Source organism: Amia ocellicauda, chromosome 2 (genome assembly GCF_036373705.1).
Source record: "Amia ocellicauda isolate fAmiCal2 chromosome 2, fAmiCal2.hap1, whole genome shotgun sequence".
Lineage (NCBI taxonomy): Eukaryota > Metazoa > Chordata > Actinopteri > Amiiformes > Amiidae > Amia > Amia ocellicauda.
In genome coordinates, this window is record NC_089851.1 from 58,364,850 (window position 1) to 58,372,349 (window position 7,500).

At 43.9% G+C, this 7,500-nt stretch overlaps 2 non-coding genes across 2 annotated transcripts; one reads left to right on the forward strand and one right to left on the reverse strand.

The window, feature by feature from the left end:
- Nucleotides 1-6,293: 6,293 nt before the first annotated feature.
- Nucleotides 6,294-6,365, reverse strand: trnad-guc (transfer RNA aspartic acid (anticodon GUC)). Its single transcript has one exon. It is a non-coding gene; the product is annotated as a tRNA-Asp (tRNA).
- Nucleotides 6,366-6,774: 409 nt separating this feature from the next.
- trnat-agu (transfer RNA threonine (anticodon AGU)) lies at nt 6,775-6,848 on the forward strand. Its single transcript has one exon. It is a non-coding gene; the product is annotated as a tRNA-Thr (tRNA).
- Nucleotides 6,849-7,500: the final 652 nt, after the last annotated feature.

A 7,500-nucleotide genomic window follows, 5' to 3' on the forward strand; every position in this document is an offset into this window, starting at 1 on the left:
TTAACAAAGCTGACAAGGCTGGATTCTGCAAGTTTTGAGTTGCAAGACCATTAACAGCAACAGTGAATGCGATTATTAGACACTTTCAATTCCCAGACATGCTTGCCAAGAACTGGGCTCTTCTATGTCTGGAATGCAACCCCCAGCGATATTAAATGGCATTTCCAGGACACACTCACCTTGCTCAGACACTCGTCGTAAAGTGCTGTAGTGAACTGGTTCCACAACAATGTCAGTTGCCCCTAAAACCCGACACAGAGAAATATAGGTGACACCCGACCTACATTAACCACAGCCATTGTCTTAAGCTCCTGAGACTCAACATCTTAGCCTTAAACTGATCCCAGAGGAAGCAAGCATGAAGGCAGGCACAGGACAGAAATTGAATAGAATCTTGCATGTAATATCATTTTACAAATGAAAACAGGTCAGACAGGTCTGTCATGGTCTGACTTTGACCTGCAAGCAAAATGCATGACCTGATTTTGCTCTGTGGCCATTACTCCCGAAACAACATTACAGAGATGGTTAAGGTTAGGATTAGGGTTAGGTCCAGGTTATATTATTCCAGGGACCACAGCTACACAGTACATTCAGTTTGTGCCTGTGCTGAAACCACACAAGGAACACAGGCTCACTTTGTAACCCTGCAAGTCATTGAAGGATGCCTACCACTTTTGTGCAGATGTTTGTTCTTGTTTTTGTCTGGGAAAATTTTGATTGCAGGGTGATATCTGGTCAACCCAAAGCCAAACTTAATATCAGCAAGCCTGTGACGTCCTCTAGGACCAAAGGAAAGGATCCAAGTGCAGGCTTTTAGAGTAGAAGCAGATAATCCAATAAGGGCAAAACGAGAGAGCATAAACAGGGACAGTCCAGGTCAAACGATCAAGCGAACAGGCTAGTAGGGAGATCCGACAGGGGTAAACGAGAGAAGGAAGCAAAATGTCAAAAAATACACAGGAAGGCACTCACGAAACAAGGCTTAGAAATGATCCAGGAGAGAATGCAAGACTTCACGATTAATCTAGGAAACAGAGGGGTTTAAGTACTGTAAAGGAGAGAGGGATTGAACAAGGTGAATGAAGGATTGACCAATGATAGGAGAGGAGGACAGAACAGGTGCACCTGGTAGGGAAGAATGTGGAAAGACTGGTTTGACTGGATAAAGGAAAGGAGAAGCACTAAACTAGTATTCGGGAGAGGGAGACCTCTGGTGGTGAACTAAGGTAGAAACAGGGGAGACCGTGACAAAGCCGACATAAAAAAGCAGCAATTCACAACCAGCCGTCCACACCTTCTGCACATCACCGTTAGACTCCTCAGGCAGTGCTGTTTTATTCAGAGTACTTGAAGATGAGTGGCAGTTTGTGAAAAGTAGTGTTTCCTGTGGGTTATGTTCCCATTGGAAAGGCAAAGGAATTGATACTAGAAACAGGATTATTACAAAAGAAGTCGCTCTTTGAAGTTCTTATTACGCTACGAGCATCCAGATCAGAAGATGCCTTTCAATTCCATTAGTCCAGGATACAGGCATCTATAACTACACTGAGTACCTTCTGCATCCTGGAGGAAATTTGGTGTGGTGCGACTTCTTAAGAATCTCTGAAGCCCTGAACACAGACCCTGACCTGAAACTTCTCTCCCAGGAGCTTGTGAGCGATTTCGTCCTCTTCATTAGCCGTCCTGCTGCAGAACTGAGAGAAGAGGCTCTGCCAGTGCTCTGCCTTTGTCCCAAGCCTGAGGAACAAAAGGAAACACTTTAGTACAGATCAGCTTGAATCATGGCTCTCCCCGATTCTTAGACAGTGTCTTCTTTTTGAGGGTTTTGATGCCTTGGTACTCTCATTTTCACAAGTGGCTTGCAGGCAGTCTTTAAATTCTCCTTCTAGTCCAGCCTGGTTTGAATGGGAAAGGCAAAACACAGAAGTGTGCAGTACTGCCCTGATGATTGCAGAATGATTGTGTACTGAACAATCTTAATTTTTGTTTCGTTATACAAAATAAAATAAATAAATAATCTCACAAGATAACATTTAACAGAAACCACTACTTAACTTGATGTAGCGTAAGGTACACTTATAAATTTCAATTAAAGAAGTGAATGTATAGTATCACCTTATCACGGATCCTGGAATCTTGTAGAACTCAATTTCTGTAATAATTGGACGCAGACACCAATTCCAAAGATATAAATTGTCAAATTTATTAAAAACAAAGACTAAATGTAGCACTACACTAATTATACAAAAAGGGAAAAACTAATAAAAATTCAACTCTAGATCAACAAATCAAAGACAAATCACTTCCTTGACTAAATCAAAGACCATGGAATGGCATATGATAACACACAAATCGTTAAACAAAAAAGGTTATAAATACATTGACTACAATACCGGTTAGTAAGACGAAGGTGAGTCTCATTAGTATTGTTAGTCGAACATCAAATAACTATGCAGGTTAGTATTTAAGTCAAATAACTTCTCGTTATATATATATCAGTCTCATTTATATTTGGGTGCCGAGAAAGATTCTATCATTTCTTGTTACCACAATTCTCCCTAATTGATTACTGTTCAATGATTAAGGATAGGCAGGGCCACCTATAATCTAGTGTCTATTAACTTGTGTCAATTTCAGACTAAACAATTAAACAGGAATGAGAATATATTTCTCGGCGTTGACAGATTCTGATTTCTAAAATTGTCAAACAAAACAGTTTAATACAGCACTCATTTATATTTAAGAAAATACTAGTTTATGACTCACAGAATAACATATCTAATTGATTTCTCAAATGTCATGAATAATAAACTCCAAACTGTTAAACTTATCTGAACTTCGTCGCAGAGAGGCCTCTCTGCCTTCGGGCTCAGATAACAGCACACGGCACGAGGTCCGTGTGGTTTGGAACAAAGGCAGTCCGGTTCGGCTTTGTCCAAGAACTTCCACTCAGTCGATGCACCTGGAAGTTGGGGTTTCGCGATAGTAGAGTCTTTTCCAAACTGATTTTCCACTGGTTTGAAGGCTCCAAGAATGTGCACAGGATCTTCTTTGCAAGGAGGGTTTCCACCGTAGTTACTTGAAGACAAAGTCTTTGTGGAAAGCAAGGCCCTGTTTGTTTCCAAGGGTCAAGTTTCTTAAGACTCAATAGCTATTTAAATGACTGAACACTTTCGTATTGCAGTCGACTTAGTCAATTGTCCAGCTGTATTCACTCCACTGATCAGATGGGTACAGGCGGGCAGGCGCAGTTTCTAAAGTTCTTTAACTGAGAGATGCCGTGCGCTACCCTTTACACTCACCTAAAGGATTATTAGGAACACCATACTAATACTGTGTTTGACCCCCTTTTGCCTTCAGAACTGCCTTAATTCTATGTGGCATTGATTCAACAAGGTGCTGAAAGCATTCTTCAGAAATGTTGGCCCATATTGATAGGATAGCATCTTGCAGTTGATGGAGATTTGTGGGATGCACATCCAGGGCACGAAGCTCCCGTTCCACCACATCCCAAAGATGCTCTATTGGGTTGAGATCTGGTGACTGTGGGGGGCCAGTTTAGTACAGTGAACTCATTGTCAGGTTCAAGAAACCAATTTGAAATGATTCGACCTTTGTGACATGGTGCATTATCCTGCTGGAAGTAGCCATCAGAGGATGGGTACATGGTGGTCATAAAGGGATGGACATGGTCAGAAACAATGCTCAGGTAGGCCGTGGCATTTAAACGATGCCCAATTGGCACTAAGGGGCCTAAAGTGTGCCAAGAAAACATCCCCCACACCATTACACCACCACCACCAGCCTGCACAGTGGTAACAAGGCATGATGGATCCATGTTCTCATTCTGTTTACGCCAAATTCTGACTCTACCATCTGAACGTCTCAACAGAAATCGAGACTCATCAGACCAGGCAAAATTTTTCCAGTCTTCAACTGTCCAATTTTGGTGAGCTTGTGCAAATTGTAGCCTCTTTTTCCTATTTGTAGTGGAGATGAGTGGTACCCGGTGGGGTCTTTTGCTGTTGTAGCCCATCCGCCTCAAGGTTGTATGTGTTGTGGCTTCACAGATGCTTTGCTGCATACCTCGGTTGTAATGAGTGGTTATTTCAGTCAAAGTTGCTCTTCTATCAGCTTGAATCAGTCGGCCCATTCTCCTCTGACCTCTAGCATCAACAAGGCATTTTCGCCCACAGGACTGCCGCATACTGGATGTTTTTCCCTTTTCACACCATTCTTTGTAAACCCTAGAAATGGTTGTGCATGAAAATCCCAGTAACTGAGCAGATTGTGAAATACTCAGACCGGCCCGTCTGGCACCAACAACCATGCCACGCTCAAAATGGCTTAAATCACCTTTCTTTCCCATTCAGACATTCAGTTTGGAGTTCAGGAGATTGTCTTGACCAGGACCACACCCCTAAATGCATTGAAGCAACTGCCATGTGATTGGTTGGTTAGATAATTGCATTAATGAGAAATTGAACAGGTGTTCCTAATAATCCTTTAGGTGAGTGTATACGCCTGTCAGATCAATAGATGATTGGTTCTTGAGTTTGTGAGATTGGATTTCGGTTTCAGCCCCCAGTGTTCTATTGGATGGAGGGCTTGATTTATGACTGATGTCAATCTATGTCATCTTTTGGAAATGCTGGTTGGCCTGTGTTCCTAGCTCTGTGTCGGGATTTTGGCTCTCGTCCACTTCAAAGCTTTTTTATTTCCTCCATGCCATATTCCCCAGACATTTCACAGCAGGGATTCCAAGCTATTTGGCCCATTCTCGGTGCCATCCTCCCAAGACTGCCACTTTGATGCAAACCAGTTCACACGCTGATGAGCTTAGGAAATCTGATAACTTTGGGGGAGAGGTCTTCTTCAGCTCAGAGCTAAAATGCTCTTATCAAAATATACCCCCCCACTTAATGCTACATTGATAACAGATTTTCTGTGAAATAGTTCCCAAAGGACAAAAAATATATAAACATCAGCAGTTGGTTCAAGTGTACAATTTAACACGGGATAACACATTCTTGAAAGTTAAAGGCTTTGAAATAAGAACACAGTGGAACACACATCTGAAGAATTTAAAGAATTGCAGTCATTTATGTGAAATAATTAAGTAATTAATTCAAAACACTGTAGACAAAGCTAGAATTCTCTACCTTATGTAATTCAGAATCCATCCTCAACTTAAGGCTTAAGATTGTTCCCCTGCATGTTGATTTAATGTAATACAGTCAATAAATAAATGCATTTTAATGTCTTTAATTAAGGGAAGTCAAACATAAAACTGTCGGGGAAAATGTTAGAATTGAAAACACTACCTGCTTAACTGTCGCAACCATCCTTGCCATTAACGTAATGCTGGAGGTCTCTGGTGGGTAATGCATGTTTCTGGGAAATGGGGAGACAGACTTGGGTGGAGAGCACACTGTGCAGTGTTGCTGAAAATCACTTGCAAATGAAATGCATCACAATCTATTGAAATGCTAGAAGAAGATGTGAAAAGGGGAAATGTTCCTTAGCATGTCAGGAAATTGCTGAAATACTTTAATTTCTGGATGGCTGCTTTCTAGCCGAACAAACACCTGATGTGTCATCGCTGTTGGAGGCTGTGTGTTAAAAGCCTCACTATGCAAACTAAATCCAACAGCGGTGCAAATACACAATAGCCTCTCCTGCAGGTCTGAAGGTCATGTGCAGAAATAACACAATCCCAGAGAAATGTCATTGTCTGTTTAAATGAATACAAGTTGCCTTTGCACATGTTTTGTATTCACACACTTCCTCTGGTATTGACATCATGCAATTAACAACATACAACAAAAAAAGGGTCTCAAAGACCAACCGCGCCACCGGGGTGCCTGACGCGTGGTAGTCGTGGCCGAGTTGTTAAGGTAAAGAACTAGCAATCCTTTGGGGTCTCCCTGCGCAGGATCGAATCCTGCCGCCTACGATGCTGAAGAGCAGCGCCGACCCCTCTCTGCCTTGCAGGCCCCCCTTCTTGAGCTGTGCTTCTGTCACAGACCCTTTTGCAATCTCTCTCTATCTATCTATCTGTCTGTCTGTCTGTCTGTGACTTAAAAAAATATAGATCAACATACAGAGATCTGTATATAAGGACAGAAAGATGTCCATACGAACACGCAGAGGCGCGTCGGAACCCTGGTATAATTCCTTGCTCTTGCTGGGGTGACATCAGTTCACACACCTCTTTCTTTCATTCTGTTCCCAAGTCCTTTGTGCAGCCTTCCCACCCTAGGCGGGGGCAGCAAAACCACACAAGGAACCTCCCCGTCGGGGAATCGAACCCCGGTCTCCCGCGTGACAGGCGGGGATACTCACCACTATACTAACGAGGAGCCGGGCTTGCCGCCCCCCACCTTCTCCGCCCCCACATCTATCGCCACGCCCCTTTCCGATTCTGAATGTCTCAGGGCAAGGCGAGGGCAGCATCGCTGCCTCCCCTGCCTGCTTTATTCCACCTTGTTAGTGTCCTTCGGTCAGCTCAGGCTCCGGAAAGCAGTCCTGGACCGCGACCTGCTGCGCTAGGACCCCGCCAGGCAGTCAGGATGGCCGAGCAGTCTAAGGCGCTGCGTTCAGGTCGCAGTCTCCCCTGGAGGCGTGGGTTCGAATACCACTTCTGACAACAGCGGGTGCTCCTTTTTGCCCCGTTTGAAACGGGTCAAGGATGGCGCCCTCCCTGGTCCTTTCAGCACATGAGCCAAAAAAAGGGTCTCAAAGACCATCAGCAGCAGCAGTGGCAGATTTGGTGCCGTGGCTTAGTTGGTTAAAGCGCCTGTCTAGTAAACAGGAGGTCCTGGGTTCAAATCCCAGCGGTGCCTTAGGCGGGCTTTGTGTGCTCCTTGCGAAGCTTGTGCTTCCGCTTTGTCGACCATCAGTTTTAGCAAGATAGGCTTATCGTAAAGCCATCAGAGGATGTAATGAACCGGAAAGCCAACTGGACAGACGCCGGTTTGTAAAGAAGAACCAGAACCCAAAGGACACGCGCTACGGCCAACGTCCAATTCCCATTGCCGCCCCTGGACAGTCGCAACAGGGAGCTTGTTGCTCCCGTCAACCTTACGTTTTCACCTCTGTGTGCTTCCTTTGTTGCAGTCTGCATCCAGATTTTGTTTTGTTTTGTTTTGTTTTGTTTTGTTTTGTTTTGTTTTGTTTTGTTTTGTTTTGTTTTGTTTTGTTTTGTTTTGTTTTGTTTTGTTTTGTTTTGTTTTGTTTTGTTCCTTACGCCTCAGTGTAGGCACTGGGGAATGGGAGAGTCCTGGCACCGTGGCTTAGTTGGTCAAAGCGCCTGTCTTGTAAACAAGAAACCCTGGGTTCGTCTCCCAGCAGTGCCCTGGTTTATGTTGGCCTAGGCAATGGAAAGGAAGTTTCTAAACGCTCAATACATTTTTGCAAGATGGCCGTCCGCAGCAAGCAGCTTAAGATTACTGTAGCCGCAGTCTGGCAAGCTGACCGCCAGAAGTAGAAACAATA